We start from the raw sequence: 16,875 nt of genomic DNA on the forward strand, positions 1-16,875 counted from the left end.
AAAATAGAGAGTTGTTTTACACCATTTAATTCTTATTAATTTGGGTTAATGGATAAATTTTGTAAAATTTCTTTTTTTTTTTGCTAATCGTAATTAATTTTAAAAACCATGGAAGTTTATTTGTGCATATATTGACTTATTTAAGTAGTCCGATAGTTTTTGTAATCGAGAATTCTCTTCAGAGTTTTCTCTTATGTATTTGTTTTTGTATATATTATTATTTTTTTAAGATAGTGTTTGATTTTTAGAAAGTTAGAAAAAATAAAAGTAAAGTAAAAAAGAATTAAAAAAAAGGAAAATTTATAAAGAAAAAAGAAAAAAAATATTTTGTTTAGATATCCATAAAAAATGAGAAAAAGGAAATTAAATCATACACTTTTTCTAAACATTTTTATGAAAAAAAAAAATATAAGAAAAGAAACTTTTTTAAAGAAATGTTGTGATTTGTGAAAAGGGCAGTTAAAAATAAAATAAAATAAATAAATAAAAAAGCTGTTGAGAGGTACTGAGGTCATGAGGTCACGTGGAAATGCAGAGTTTTCTCGGCAAGTGTGGATCCCATCACATGCAGGTATGATTTTTTAAGCTCATTTTTGGAGCATGTTCCAAAATCAATGCATTTGGTCAGGTGGAGTGGTGGGGTTTTTGAAGCTCATTTTTTTAATATCATAATAGTAATTAGCAATTGTATTTATTATTATTTTTTTTCATTCAACTTGACATAATCCGATGTTCAAATAGATTTAAGTAAACATTTTTAATACTTGAATTAAACCGTTAATCAAGGGACAAACCAAAATGATTTAATATTTTATAATATTTATAATTTATATTATTATATATAAAAACCCGTTTCATTTGCTTTTAAATAATTTTGAAGGGAAGAATCAAATTTAACTATATTATATATTATTTCATTTTTGGAGAAAGATGAATAGATTCATTTGTTTGTTTATTGTTGTTATCTCACAACGATGTCTTATTTTCCATTTAAATATCGGTATATATGAAAGATAATAAAGTTAAAAAAAATCATTATCGACAAATCTAATTCAATATGTACCTATACAACTTGAAAAATTGTCTAATCCGAATTTAACCCAAATCTAACTTTAAATTAACCCAATTAAGTTTTGAAAATATGAAATTAAATTAGATTCAAGTCAAGTACTTCAAGTCAGAATTCAAGTCTGGAATAAACTCAAATTGACTACAAAGTAGTGGATTTTATGTTTCATCATTTTTTGTTTGAGAAAATGTGAGTTCAATTATGAATTGTTGTGATAAGATCGTTCCATCTCAATGTTTGATATGATTAAATCATAAAATATATCAAATATTAAGTAAAAGAAATAAATATCTGACATGAAACAAAACATGATAAATAAAACAATTTTTATTATGTTTTAATTGATTGCCTCTTTTTCGTTATGATATTGAAAATTTACATTTTATTGTCACAAAAAGCCCTCTAGAGATATTATTATTGTTATTTGTTGTTGGCCTTTGATCAACAAAGTTTTCTTTTCAATAAATTATTTTTAATTTTGTTAAATATGCTAGGAAATGTCATCATTTGAAAAATGTAATAAAAGTTTGAGAAGTGGGATAAAATTTTAAAAATTACATTAAAGCATAATCCTCCCTTATATAAACTTTAGATACAACTTCTAAAATTTGTTAAAAATTTATATATATATATATATATATATATATATATATTATTTAAATTATTTAATTTTATATAAAAAATAAAAATAAGCATATAATAATAATTTATTAACTTTAAAGCATAATCCTCCCTTATATAAACTTTAGATACTTCTAAAATTTGTTAAAAAATTTATATATATTATTTAAATTATTTAATTTTATATATAAAAAAAGCATATAATAATAATTTATTAACTTTAAAGCATAATCCTCCCTTATATAAACTTTAGATACTCTAAAATTTGTTAAAAATTTATATATATATATATATATATATTATTTAAATTATTTAATTTTTATATAAAAGAAGAAAAATAAGTATATAATAATAATTTATTAACTTTAAAACTATTTTTTTTTAAAAAAAATTCTTCACTTTTTATCTTATTTTTTTTTCTTTCTATTTTCTCTTCCACCGATCTTCCTTTAAATTTTCTTGAATATACTATCACATAATCACCTCTGTCCTACATGTTGGAAAGCATGCTAAATAATGAATTTTTTTTCTTTATTTTTTATTTTTTGGGATTATCCAGAACTTAGAGGAAATAAAAAAAATAACATAAATTAAATATGGAAAACATCAAAATATAAACAAATCTTAATATAAAGTACAATTAGCAAATACTAGATTTTCATGTTTCACAACAATATTCGTTATGTCCATTGTGGAAAAAGAATAGAGAACTTGCACCTAATAATTGAAAAAAAATAATAATAAATTACAAGGGACTAGAAGAGTAGAGGTTTGATTCAAAATTACAATCTCAAAATAGAAGAGTGTTGACACCCAACAATATACCAATTAAAGTATTTGGTATTCCAAATCCCAATGGCCCAAACAAAACACACAACATAGGCCCACATGCAAATAAGTTTAATACAAGCCTTAGCCCTTTCTTGTTGATATGACTTATAAGAGATGTTTACAGTAGGAACTTTGGTTCTCGTGTTCTCGTTTATAGCAGTTGGATTAACACAAGCTGTAGCTGGTGACAAAGGAGTGGCACTGTTGTCGATTTCTCCAACCATGGCAGTGAACAAGCTTCTAATGCAACGATTGGTCAAGGTGGGTAGCAGCTTCTCTGGCAACGATGATTGGTGGGCATGGGTAGTGACAAGGATTGGCTGAGAGGGAGCGGCAGTAGCTCTGGCTATGACCAACTCCGAAGTCCTTCTGACAATGGGGAGGAATTAATAAGTGATAGAGAATTAGAAGTGGGATGATCAAAGGTTAGAAGTGGGACCAACTCCCAATGTTTTAGCACATGAATAATATCTTGACTATATGTTATAACAGACTTCCAAATAATATATATGTACTCAAATCATTTTTTTAAAATTCTGATATTAAAAGAACATTATAAGAAAAAACATCAATAGAAATTGTGTTTATGTATTAACAAACAGAATTGCAAATAGTGTCGCACTTCCAACTAATTGATTGCAAAATACATAAAGTTACAATCATCCAAAGGAGGAAAAAAATGTCGGTATCACAGACTTGAAATAAATTGTGGATATGTATTTTCATGGAAAATATGATAGAAAATCAAATATATTAAAATTAATAAAAAGATTTATGTATTTTTAAAATATTTAATTTTTATGCCAGACAATAAAAAATAAGTGAAATAAGATTTAAATAATATATAAAAATAATTTATTAAATTTAAATCTATTTTTTATTTTTTCTTCACATTTTCTTTTCTTCTATTTTTACTTTATATTTTTTTCCCTTACATTTTCCTTTAAATTTTTTAAGAACCAAACACGTTATAAATGAATATATTCCTATCAAAATAGCATATAAAGGAGCCAAATTAAATAACGACATTCAACATTCATGTTCATATTTTAGCCTTACACTACTATTCAAAATTAAATTAGTTTTTTCCCTTCAAAGTTTTTATAGACGATCATGTAAGAGAAAATTTTGACAAATTTGTCCTTCCTTTTAAGATATGAGAAACAATGTTTGCCATATATTTTTAACAATTCCATTATAGATAATAGAATCTTATAAAGTGAATTTATAAAAATTTGAAATGATTACATGTCAATATGACTTTTAATTCTCCAAAATTAATCTATTTAAATTTTGAAGAAATCTAACAAATTAAAAATATTATTAATTTTACAAAATATGATACACTATTAAAGAGAAAAAAAACTTATTTGTTATAACTGAAGTAATGAATGTCATCACATTAATGTTAATTAAATATTATTTATAACTTCCATTAATACTTATTAATGGAATCCATTAATGTTATTTATGAGTTTCATTAATATTCATTAATGAGGATATTAATGGAAGCCATTTGGAAAGCCTATAAAAGGGCTTCCCATCTCTTGTAATATACATCCCAAGAAAAAGAAAGAAATTCCCTTACTCTCATTCTCTCTGTTTTTCATTCTCTCAACTTTCTCAACTCTCTTCTCTGATTTCTTCTTCCCTATTATATATCAAAGTAAGATATATTTCATCTCTACTACTTTGATTTGCATTGTATTTGTCTTTGTTTTACAACAATTAACTTTTAAAATTTTTAATTAAAAAAAATGAACAAAACTGACTGTAGCGGTCAGATCCCCAGTGCCCAATCTATACCATCCATTTCAAATCCTAAGCAAATTTCAAATTCAAACTCCAAGCCCAAACGACCATTAACCTGTTCCATTCTCTCTACAAATCACAAACACTAGACACCATCACTATTTCTCTCCCCCACTCAATCTCTTTCATTTCCACACCATGGCTGTTGATAAGATTAGACACTTCCTTTAGAGTCAAGTAAATTTACCAGCAAGGGAACGTAAAGTGTTGAGAGATGGAGTCTCTTTTGGAAGTGATGTCAACAATATTTAGCACCCTCGAATGATAAGCTCTGTAAGTGATGAGAGGCTGCCACTATCCAACTTAGGAAAGTTGCCAAACTAGAACAATATGCAATCTTTACCAAACATTGTTTTCTATTGCTACACAAATTGTTCATACACTTTTGAAATAGACTAGTATTAGAAAGGAACCCATATGAAGAACAAACAAACAAGTCAACCTCATCATTGAAGAAGCATAAAAGAACTGGTATATTAAAAGGGTGGAAACTATAACCCACGATGATCAAGAGACCACAAAATGAGAAACAAACATCTGAATAACATTTTGTAGTAGATGAGATGCCTAAATAGGATATCAGTTGCTTCTGTTTCAAAGCCAAACCTACTTCTATGGCATGTGAGAAGATCCAACAGCTCTCCACGAAAAAAAATAAATAAATAATTACTTGAAAAAAGAAACAACATAAAACTTCAATGGGGAAAGTGGGAAGGAGAATGAAAACAAATAAGTCACTCTTCAATTATACAAATCTATGAGTTTATGGCAGGAGCAAAAAGAGAGAGAGAGAGATTGTGGCAGGAATGAGTCTTGTTGCTATAGCTCTACTGTGGCCCTCTGAGTTTCTTCAACTTTTGAGTTAGTGCACTTTCCAGAATAGGAAGAACTCATCTGAAAAATTCTCCTTATTTTCTCCCACTCCCAAACTAAATTGCCTTTCAATGAAAATGAAGAAGAAGCACCATCACTATTGGCCATTCACTCTAAGGCATTTAGATGCCCAAGATGGAGTAGAGAGCTAACCACAATATTAAAGCGATTCAATAATATGTACCTTTGTTCAAGTTGTTGCTACTCTCCTGACATGTAAGAATATAAGAAATTAGAAATCCTACTAAACAATTGCACAAGTAATGAACAATCAAAAGCAAAAAGAGGGGTATGAAGCATAAACGTGAATAATTAAGGTAGATTATAGACTACATGCTAAGCCTAAAGAGAGCATAACTTAGGAGTATGATGCAAGTGAACTACCATATGCACATGTCAACATTTGTTTATGAAATATCAAATAATATTATGCCAATCCTCAAGGTGGGAACATAAATAATATAAACAATTTGTCCAAAAATCGGAATGGAGAATTATAGACAAGGTTCTTACTCCTTGACAAAGAGAACTCCAAAGAAAACACTCTACAAAGATTGGATTCACCAGCATACGTATAGGAACATTATCAAGTAAGCTGTCCAGTCAAATACATATACTGCACTTTAGCAACTTGCTTATCCAACAGGAAATTATACAATCCTAAGTCATAGTACTATAAAAGGGCATAGGTCAAGCGCACCTGAAGATCTGCTGGCTTATTCACTTCAATATGTTGTTGTTCTATTACCTAGAAGAACCAAAGTACAAGAATTAAAATCTGGGCCTAATAGTTTTTACCAATTTGGTTGCCAAGTAATAAGCTATAAAGACATTTTGGAAAGTGGCAAAAGGTTAGAACAACAAACCTGAATATTAAATTAAGAAATAGAGCAGATTAATTATAAAAAAAGAAATTAAGCAAACATCAAAATCAGGAAAAGAAATTGGCATTGCAAACTTGAAATATGCCGTGGATAGTGCACTTGAATTAAAAGAGAGGTCTTTCACAAATTAGCCATCTGTGACTAGTAGATATGAGTCATTGGGACATTAGAAGTTATTAGGCCAGTCTAAGGTTGCGTCCTTTTGGTATCCCTTCAGGCAGAGATTTCAAACTTGGAAACGAACAACAAGAAGCCCTGTGATGTGAATTATCTACCCTGTATATACTGAAACACAATCCCAAAGTGTTAGATTTTCTAGTGTAACACCAGACTATAAGTCTTAGGGGGAGAAATCAACCTTGCATAAGAAGAATCCATATTTGGAACAACCTCTCAAGTCCTTGGAATTGCATGTGAACTGCATCCTCATAATCTAACAAAAGAATGCAAATGAAGAAAATATTGTTGTATCATACAGATCTAGATCCTCCATATACAGATGCAATGGCATGGATGTCAACTTAGGGAGAATGAATGTTGTTGTTGTTGCTCTGCTCTACTACACCCACTACCCCCTTCTATCCATCCTTTTTTATTTTGTGTACTTTTAAGAATGGGAAGGACTGTCTTTCTAGTTCTCATGGTCTTGACTTCTATCCAAAACCAAATTGCCTCATAATATATGTTCCTTGCTCAAGTGGTACATTGTCGTTCAGGTTCTACTCTACATGAGAATAAAACATGAGAGCTCAAATTAAAGTACAACAATTTTCTACTCAGCATTAATACTATACAAGAAATAAAGAAGAGTCCTCACACCAACACCAACGCAAATGAATGATGATGATGAAATTTTCCTTCAATATTTCAAAAGGGAATCTCAACACCATGAAGCGTGTGAGTTTTGCATATGATTTTCTTCAGATAATCTAGGGATTTCAGAATTCCTTTCTATCATCATATATATACATCATCAGATAATCAGAATATTGTATTTTGAGAAAATAAAATCCATGAAACATTTACGTTGATACTTCACCTACTATTTCAAATCTTCATCATTCACAATCAAACCATGGAGGTGTGGGCAGTGCTTCTGGTGTCAAGGATAGGAGGAGGAGGGTGGTGAACGAGTCAACTTGGTAAAATGAGTGAGCTTGACTCAGTCACTACATGGCAGAATTAGAATGAATACAAGGGTCAACTGTCTCCCATATCTGATTTCAAATGTATTCAAGAAAATCCTTTCCTAGAAATACAAGAACTGGCAGTAGGAGAAGCGTGAAAAAACCAACAAATAAGAGGGATGAAAGTATACCATCCAACATGAGGCGATATTCAAGTGGAACAAACTCTTCCAGAGGCATTGATCAAACTTGTGGACACCTATAATTCACCCTGAAATAAAAATATGGGTAATGTCAAAATTACAAAAGCAGTTCCTTCAAAAACATATAAAATGATAATATGAGATATTGGTGATATACTTTTCAAGCATCTTCAATCATATTAGACATACAACAACCTCTCGGATGAAGCATATTCTCTACCATTTTGAAAATCCTGATATTAAAACAAAAGAAACTAAAACAAATAAGAAATAATTATTAAAAAGCAGAAAATTATAATTTTATATATAGAAACACAATGACAAATAACACACTTAGGGACAGTTTTACACTCTGTATCTTGCAACTTGTTTCTCCTGTTAAATGAAGAAGAAAGGTAGGAAGAAAGAAATTATTATCCTCTCATATCATAGATGCAAATGAAGCAGCTGTCAAAAGTAGGAAAAGAGGTTAGATTTGTAGATCGGAAATATATTGTGACTAACATGCTTGAACTAAAGAGATGGAAGTCCTTCATGCATTAGTAATTTGTCCTTGGTAGATATGAATTTTTGGGACATGAGAAGCCGTTTGGCTAATCAGCAATGACCTCTTTTTAGGATCCCTTCTAGCAATGATTTCAAGCTTGACAATAAATGATAACAAGCTTAGTGATGTGAAGTATGACTCTAGTCTACTGTAGTCAACAACCAATCAGTAGCGTCCTAAGGTGTTAGATTCCCAGAGCATTGACATGCTCAAGCCCTTGAAAGAAGCATTAACTTTAGACAAGGTCAAGTGCTAAAAATTGCATGTTATCTTCATCCCTGTTCTCTAACAAAAGAATCTATCTGCAACAAAAACATTCTCGAAGTTTCCATGTATAAGATGGAGACAAATCTCTGACATTATTCAATATTGGATATCTAGACTCCATAAAAATAGACAATGACAAGTCATGCCTACCAAAACTAAGAATTGAAGTGTTATAAAGATCTAAATCCCGATCAAGACATGTAATGACTCGATCCTCTTAAAACTATGCACCCGTGTGAAGGAATATGCTTATGTTAAGCCTTGGATTGAGGCCATACATGTGGCATCATCTCAGGAGCTCACCTACATAGCTACTTGTGATCAAAGTAGCCTGAAATGAGGAAGTAAAGGGAAGGACACGTGGTGAAGATGGGTATGGTTGAGGAGCTTTTTGTGTGAAGGTGAAGTTGGGTATTTGCCTATAAAAGGAGACAAGAATAAACAGAGAAAGAACTTTTACTTTTTAAATGGAACTATGGAAGAGAGAGACCTTTGGAGCTCTAGAAACGACTTCTACTCTTCTGGGAACTTTATTTCTTGGGTTTTTTGTAGAGCTCCTGTGTAAAAAGGGGAAATATGAGTTTGAGAAGGTTCCATTCTGGGAAACAGAGAGTGAATTAAGGAGAGATCTCAATTTCAGTCTGGGTTCTACCTTTTTTAGTGAAATCTCAGGAGGGAGTTGTGAGAAGGTTGTAACTATTACAACTGGAGATTGCAATAGCTTCTTTGGTTATAATTCTTCTCCTTATGATAAACCTTAATCTGAGGCTTAACGTCTTTTCAGGAAGAGATGTTATACAGAACTACATCAGCTCAACACAAATCAAAAGACAAGGAAATCAGGGAGTACCGAATCTTGGTGTTGTTACATGCTCTACCAGTGATACTACCCTTCAGCCATGTCTTGAAGTTTCTCCATCATGACAGGAATGGTCCTACAAATTCTTCTTGTTTGCTGTTCTTCCTAAACCATATTGCCTCTTAATGAAAATGAAGAAAATACGATCCTGTTATCCATGTGCTCCAAAACATATAGATTCCCAAGATCCAAAGACTTGAGAGAGGAGAATTGACTGGCTATTAAATCGATTCAGTAAAATTTGCTCCTTGCTCAAGTGGTATGCTGTCGTTTTACTGAAAATGAGAATCAAAATATCAGAACTATAAGTATCGCATAACAACACTTTTAAACATGTTCAATAAAAGGGAAAAAATGATCAGAAGAAAAAAGAGAAAAATGAATGGAAACTTGAATAATAAAGACTTCCTATTGATGGCATGCAAAGTCTAAAGAAAGCATATGCTCGCATGATGCCAAATTTGAGGAGGATTTTTAAACTGTACTAATCTAAGTATGTTTAAAAGAAATATGAAACAATTACTCTGTCCAACAGCAACCCTTTTACATAATTACAAGCATGATCTCTAACCTATTCGACCAAATTACAATTCATAATATCGGATAGGACCAACATAATAAGAAGTATTTTGTCTATTTTGTGTTTTGGTTAATTAGAGTGATATCTTCAAAATTAACAAAAAGCATAGTTTCTTGTTAAACAGAAATATAAACATTAGTCTTAACAGATTAGTATTGTGAACCAGAAATACATTATGGATATCATTATAAATTGATATTTTGATAGACAACAAAAGCACCGCAGATTTATATTAATGGGTTGTATATGTGCACACACAACAGGGTATAATAACACTCCTAGTATAATAATGATTGTAAAATAACAAGAAATGAAGCAATCAAAAGCAGAAGAAGAAGTTGGATTGCAAACCTGAAATATATTGTGGATGACACCATTGAAGAGCAGGCATACCTTCTAATGGCTCCTCACTATCATCTTGTGATGGCTCCTTAACATCACATTTAAGAATATGAGAAATCTTAAGCCAGTCTTTACCTATTTACTTTGGCAACTAGACCAGAACAGTTACCAATTGTGAGAGTTTCTAGAGTGGTAACATGTTGTGGCCCCCTTGGGAGACAAATGAACTTTGGAATTGATACAACTTCTTGGAATTGCGCGTAAGCTTATAAGACCTTGAAATTGATGGACAGTGTCATCATCATCCTCCTTGTCTAAAAAACCAAGCTTCCTGAAGTTTGGAGTATTCAAGATCAAGTGCAGTGAGATATTGAATCCCATGACAGAAAAATGTTAGACCATGATAATCCATGATTGAAAAATGGTTTCGCTCGTCAAGCAGAGATATCTGATCACCTCTTCTACAAACATCCAACATCTTTAATGAAGAAGAGGCAAACATTATCTACCACAATAGCTCCTTATTGACATCACAAGGATGCCAATCTAAATGAGAAAGAGAATAAGATGATCAAGACATTGCGAAGGATGTCAAATTATGGCAATCATTGATCTTTGATTCTGAAAGACAAGGAAATGTAAAACCCTGTTCTATTGCTATGTCTCTCCTCCACCACCCTTCCAATTCAGGAACTAAAAGATTTGGAGTCCTTTAAAAGAAGAGAAGAATCGCATTGCTGATGAAGACCCTTTCATGTATTCTAGCACAATTAGATTCAATATCTCAGTTAGCAAATGAATACAAAGAGATAAATGATCAAGAATAATAATAAAAAAAAATGAACTTGTAAGCTTGAATCTAGTCTGCCAAAGTCAGAAAATGAGCACGATCCTGAAGTATTAGATTTTTTTTTTTTTTTTTGCAATAACATGTTGAAGTCCTTGGGATAGGTACCAACCTTGCATAAGGTGAATACATATTTAGCACAATCTCTCAAGTCCTACGAACTGGATGCTATCTTCATAAAAAAAAAAAAATTGAATTACAAAATTTTCCTAGGACAAGGACATAGAATTCACAATCACTAATATCTACACTTAGGATATCTAGACTTGGACAAATGGATAATGATATACCATACTTACCAAAAATCAAGAGAGAAGTGAGGTATTACTGCCTTTTTTCTAAAACAGATGTCAGATCCTTTTACACCTTCAATGTGCATAAACTTTAACAGCATGCAAGAAGGGAGTAAAGATACCGTTGATCCTCAAGACACTCATGCAATGACATGGATGTCAGCTCAGGCAGTATAGAAAGAAAATGAAATCATGGCAGGAATGAAGGTCATTGTTGTTGTTCTGGCAGTGCACTAGCCCCTCCACCATTTGTTCAAGTTTTTCAAACTTTTAAGATTTTCCATCAAGGTAGGAATAAGACGAATGATTCTCTAATAATTCTCCTTGTTTCAACCCCTCCTCTGAAACAAATTATAACAATTTTTAACAAATCAAAAAAGGGAAAATAATTTATCAAAAGCAAAAGAGAGGAATGATTGTAATTGATAGAATTGTAAGTAAAGTATAATATTCTTAGAAGATAGAATGTAAAATAATGAAAATTGTAACAAGCAAAACAGGAATAGAGGTAGAATTGCAAACCTGAGACCTATCATGTGGCATGCTAGAATAAAAGAGTTGTCCTTCATGAATACTGCATTTATTGGTATTCAATATCAATTTCAAGAACATGAGAGATATTGACCCAATCTTCACCTTTAACTTTAGACATACTTGGGAGAATTGTTCAACCCCACCATTATACCTTTTACTTTGACTTGATAGTAATTACATCTGTAATAAAATAGTTAATCTAAGAAAATTTCCAAACCTAAAGAATACAAACTCCAAGTAACTAGACATTTTGGAAAACAACTACCAACAATTGATATCTTTGAAGGAATGATGAATTTTAATATGTAATGATCTAAGCATTTTATAGGACAGATGGCGAGCAAGAAAAAATGAGATGAAAGTATTGCCAAGGGTGTCAAGTTAGTGCTACAGTTGACCTCTAATTTAAAAAGATGAGGAAACGAAAGCAAACTCAATGATGTCAAGTGATGGCATTCTATGATAGATATCTAATTGAAAAAGGCAAGGAGATGAAGGCAAATTCAATGTTGTCAACTGATGACATCTTCTGACATCTAATTGAGAAAGATAACGAAATGAGGATGTACTCCACTGCAGTAAGATTCTCAAGTTCCAAAACTTGTAAAGAAGGATGTTTGACCATATATATAGTGGTGGAACCATATCACTGCCATAGCCTCTTCATCCCCCTTATTGGCAAGTGATTTTGGGCACCCCAACTGCAGACACTAGTGATCTGTCCCCCACTAATAATTAGGCTTCCCTAATATAATCTCAAGCATTGAAGGTATTGCTTTCCGTTATATTTTCTTCCCAGATTTCAAAGTACTAGAGTTAATGTATTTGATAATTACAGAACATATTTGTAAACAGAGTCCAACCAACTGAAAGGTTTTATAGAAAAATCACAAAGATGGATCCATCAAAAGTGGGAAAAGATGTAGCATTGCAAACCTGAAAATTATGCATGGATGGCATGCTTGAACCAAACGGAGCAGAATTCCTTCATCCAGCAGTGCATGATAGAATGTCAATAAGAGTTGTTAGGACAGGAGCAATCTTAGGCCAATCTGCATGCATTTCTTTATGGCATCTTCCTCACAAGAGCGAACAATTGAAGATTACAACAATGACGAGGGGCTGAATGGATGAATCCCTTCTAGCATTTCAACACAAGACATTCACCAATTAAAACTTTAATCCTATGTTTGGTTTCATGAGGGTACTAATGAGAGGAAAATTAATGTTAAGAAAAATGATTTTATCATGTTTGGTTTATCATGAAAAATATAAAAGCAAATCAAATTTCATTAAAATTAGTTAGAAACTTATGTATTTTTAAATTATTTAATTTTTATATAAAAAATTTCAAAATTTGGGTTTTCATGGACCCTTTTAATCAAATAACTCCTTTCTTGACCTCATATTTTCCCTCAAAATTTTAAAGTACCAAACACAAAGGTTAGAGTAAATGTAAAATTTTCAAAGTAAAACATAATTAGTTAATAATTTATTTAAAAATACAAAATTTTGAAATTCCATAGATCAAAACATGTTATCAAACAAATAAAGTGTGAAAATGAATAAAATAATTATGGGAATTTACGAAAATATGATTGTAAATAGAGAAAACTGATTGTAAATTAATAAAAATGAAGCCATAAAAAATGAGAATAATGGTTGGCATTTCAGACCTGACATATATCTTAGAAGATGTCAATTGTTGGAATATGAGCAATCTTGGACCGATCTTCAAGCTTGAATCTAGGGCACCACAAAATCTTCAGCTTTGAAAGGGAAGTTAGGCTGCTTATCCAGTCTGGTAAAGTGGTGAAATCCTCACAATCAGCAATTGAGAGAGTTTCCAGTGTGGTAACATGTTGAAGCCCCTTTGGAAGAGACACCAGTTTTGGAATTCCTACAATAAATAGTTTACGCAAGCTTCTAAGGCCTTGAAATTGCAAGCCACCATCATCATCCTCTTCATCTGACAAGTTGAGCTGGATGCAGTGATAAATTTGTAACACCTCAAGGGCGCCGAGATGTTGAATCCCTTGAAACAGAGACATTAGTCCATCACAATACCTAATTTCCAAAAACTTGAGAGAAGTGAGGTGTTGTAGTCGATTATCTGGCAGAGATACCAGATCATTTATGCGTAAAATATGCAGAGACTTCAATGAAGCAGAAACTTTAATGAAGAAGAGACCAAAATTATTCGCCATAGTGTCTCCTCAAGAACTCCACCCAGAATTAGTTCCTCAAGACAAGGTAAAGAAGACTGTAGCAAGGATTCCAACCACCTGCAGAAAGGCTTCCTGTTGCTCGATTTTTTCAAGAAGAATGGACAACTTATCATAATTTCTAATAGGTTTGTGTCTGAGCTGAGACGTGCCTTTTAACATCAGAAAAAACAAATATTAACAAAACTCGAGTTCCATAATGTTAACTCACCTTAGTGTAAGTAGTCCATACTTCCGTGGTAGCTTCGATCATTTGAGTTGATTCATTGAAACCAAATCCACTACCATTTTGTAAAACTTCTTGAACAGCATAAAAGTCTTTTTTTAAAGTTTTCATTCTATTTTTTATGTGCTTAGAGTTACAACTCAATTCAAAATTTTCCCCAATTTCTCGCGCAACCATTGCATAAGCTGTCTTGGTGAAGACTCCTCTTATCTTTTGCCCTTTATGCATTTGCTCCATTAATCAATCAACCAAAAAGTTGTCCATTTCATCAATCCAAGTCAAGTTTCTTTTTTCACTTACACTTTGTGTACTTCAAAGCCTTCACTATGTTCCATCTGAAATAATAATACATATATGGGAAATTCTACAATGCCTCCTTCGGTACCGTGCCTCCATTTTTTTCTAGCCATTGGATGAAAATGACTAGATCTCAGCCATCCAAATGGAAATGAAAAAAAAAATTTTAAAAAACCGGGTACCTCCTCTCCCGTTCTCTCCCCCATCTCTCCTCCTTTTCCCCCCAAATTTGCTCTCTTCCCGTCCGTAGCTGGCTGTGTGGCTCTCATCTTTGTTTTCTCTCCCTTTTCCCATTTTGCTCTCCATTGATTCTCCACAGCTGGGTGAAGACCACGGTTGGGTGAAGACCACGGTCGGCTCTCATCTTTGTTTTCTCTCCCTTTTCCCGTTTTGCTCTCCATTGATTCTCCACAGCTGGGTGAAGACCACGGTCGGCTTCAACCGGGCCAACCTCTTCGAGGCCGAGGTCCCATACCTTATCAAAGACGTCTCCACAGCTAGGTGGAGACCACCTTCGCCGTCAACCGGGATCAAAGACGTCTTCACAGGTGGGTGGAGACCACCATCGCCGTGAACCGGGCCAACCTCCTCCAAGTCGACGTCTTTGAGCTCATCAAAGAAGTCTCCCTCAAGGACCGCGAGCTCAGGATTGTGGACGAGGTCGGTGCCAAGATCTGAGTCTTAGACTTCATTTCTCCCAATGTCCAGGTCAGCTATTTTTTCTGCTAGATTCTTCTTCTCGAAGATTTAGGGAGGATGTTGTAGTTGTAATGGTATTTGTATTTTAATTGGCATTTGATTGATTGTAGGAAGATATAAATATAAAATTTATTGAAATGTGAAAAAAACTTATGTTGAGATAATGTGGTGGTGAAAGTATGTTCGATTTATTATATCCGAAATCATATTATAAAAATTGACTTAAATGATTTGATTTAATTTTTAGGAGCGAACGCGATGGTCTTGAAGTTGTTAGAAATCCAAAGAGGCCTATCGGCGATTGGATACATTACTAGTAAGGGAAAATAGAAATATGTAAAATAATATGTTTTTTAATGTAATTTTTGTGGTTGTTATAGTTAAATTTGTTTGAAATTGTTTTGTAGTAACGATCAATTAGCCATGATGAAAGAGAAGGATAAAGGAGTGAAGATAAATGATGATGTAAGGAGTAATATTGCTATGTCTAATATAATTACATTTTACAATTAGAATTTAAATTATGTGACCAATTAATGTAGTTGAGGAAAAAATTGGGCAAGAAGTGGAATGCACTTTCTAAAGTAGAAAAAGAAAATTTCATGGCAAAGTCGAAAGAAAGTTCAAAACAATATTCACTTCAAAAGGGTGTGGTTCCAAAGGTAATTTTTTTTTGTAATGAATATTTAATTTCTTTACTTATGTATTTGTTGGAAATTATATTAATGTAAACATGTTTGATGTTTGTGTATCTTTTCAGTTATATCTTCAGACTCGATGCTCCCCCGAGCGAGTGATTAGAGTGATTGAAAAATTAGAACCAAAGCAAAAGGCAGCCATAGAAGAAATAGGATTTGGTAGCCTCTTGCAACTTCGATGTAGGAAAATTGATCATGGGTTATGTCTTTGGTTGATAAATAGTTTTAATCCGAACACTTATATCTTAAAGATGTATAATACTTGTATCAAATTATCCCCCATTGATGTTGAATTTATTATGGGATTGAGGGCAAGAGGGTTCAAGATTGGCATGAACAAAGATGTTAGCCATAAGAATGATTTATGTAAAAAATATTGTGATAAAAAAGGGCGATTGCCATTAGTGATGTTAGAAAATCAAATTAGGGAGGATAAAGAGGGTGGAAACGATTTTAAAGTTCGTTTTGTATTATTTGTGTTGGGTGCATTATTGTGCCCAACAATGAAGCTTTTTGTGAATCGTTCTTTCTTACATCTTGTGGAAGACATCGATTCAATAAAGAAGATGAATTGGGCAGAATTTGTGTTGTCCTATCTTGTGCACGGGATTGAAGAGTTTAAGAAGAAACAACAAAGTGGGGTTTCCGGTTGCTTATTGTTTTTAATGGTAATGTCCTTGTAATTAATTTACATCATAGTGAAATACGATTTTGTTTTAATATAATTTATGAACTAACTATATATCTATGTCAAATATACTCGTAGTTATTCTACCACGAGCATATATCGTTTGAAGAGAAATTTCTACCGCTTTATACTCGACCTTGTCCTCGGATTACTGCTTGGGGAGATGATGAAGTATTGGACAGGAAACGAAGATTGAAAAAACTTGGTGGATATGCAAATGAGAATGTAAGTTATAGTTTTGAAAGTCGTTTACTATTTATTTAAGTTTTTAGTGGTTTAAAATCTGATATGTAGTATATTTTGATGAATATATTGTAGCTCAAAATATGGGTGATAGAAAATGAGATAAGGGA

At 32.3% G+C, this 16,875-nt stretch overlaps 1 long non-coding RNA gene across 22 annotated transcripts; it reads right to left on the minus strand.

Moving 5' to 3' along the window:
- Positions 1-4,856: 4,856 nt before the first annotated feature.
- Positions 4,857-13,995, minus strand: LOC117910769. 22 transcript variants are annotated; one of them, XR_004650768.1, is made up of 12 exons: positions 13,366-13,995; positions 12,626-12,827; positions 11,162-11,496; positions 10,975-11,034; positions 10,661-10,776; positions 10,025-10,346; positions 9,085-9,368; positions 7,578-7,653; positions 7,409-7,488; positions 5,907-7,259; positions 5,720-5,801; positions 4,857-5,415 (listed from the first exon to the last, which is right to left on the minus strand). It is a non-coding gene; the product is annotated as an uncharacterized LOC117910769 (long non-coding RNA). The 22 variants fall into 22 exon arrangements; XR_004650770.1 differs by having other exon boundaries at positions 10,025-10,103; positions 10,185-10,776; XR_004650783.1 differs by having other exon boundaries at positions 5,907-6,375; positions 6,449-6,523; positions 10,025-10,776.
- Positions 13,996-16,875: the final 2,880 nt, after the last annotated feature.

This window comes from Vitis riparia, unplaced genomic scaffold (genome assembly GCF_004353265.1).
Source record: "Vitis riparia cultivar Riparia Gloire de Montpellier isolate 1030 unplaced genomic scaffold, EGFV_Vit.rip_1.0 scaffold843_pilon_pilon, whole genome shotgun sequence".
NCBI classification, from domain to species: Eukaryota; Viridiplantae; Streptophyta; class Magnoliopsida; order Vitales; family Vitaceae; genus Vitis; species Vitis riparia.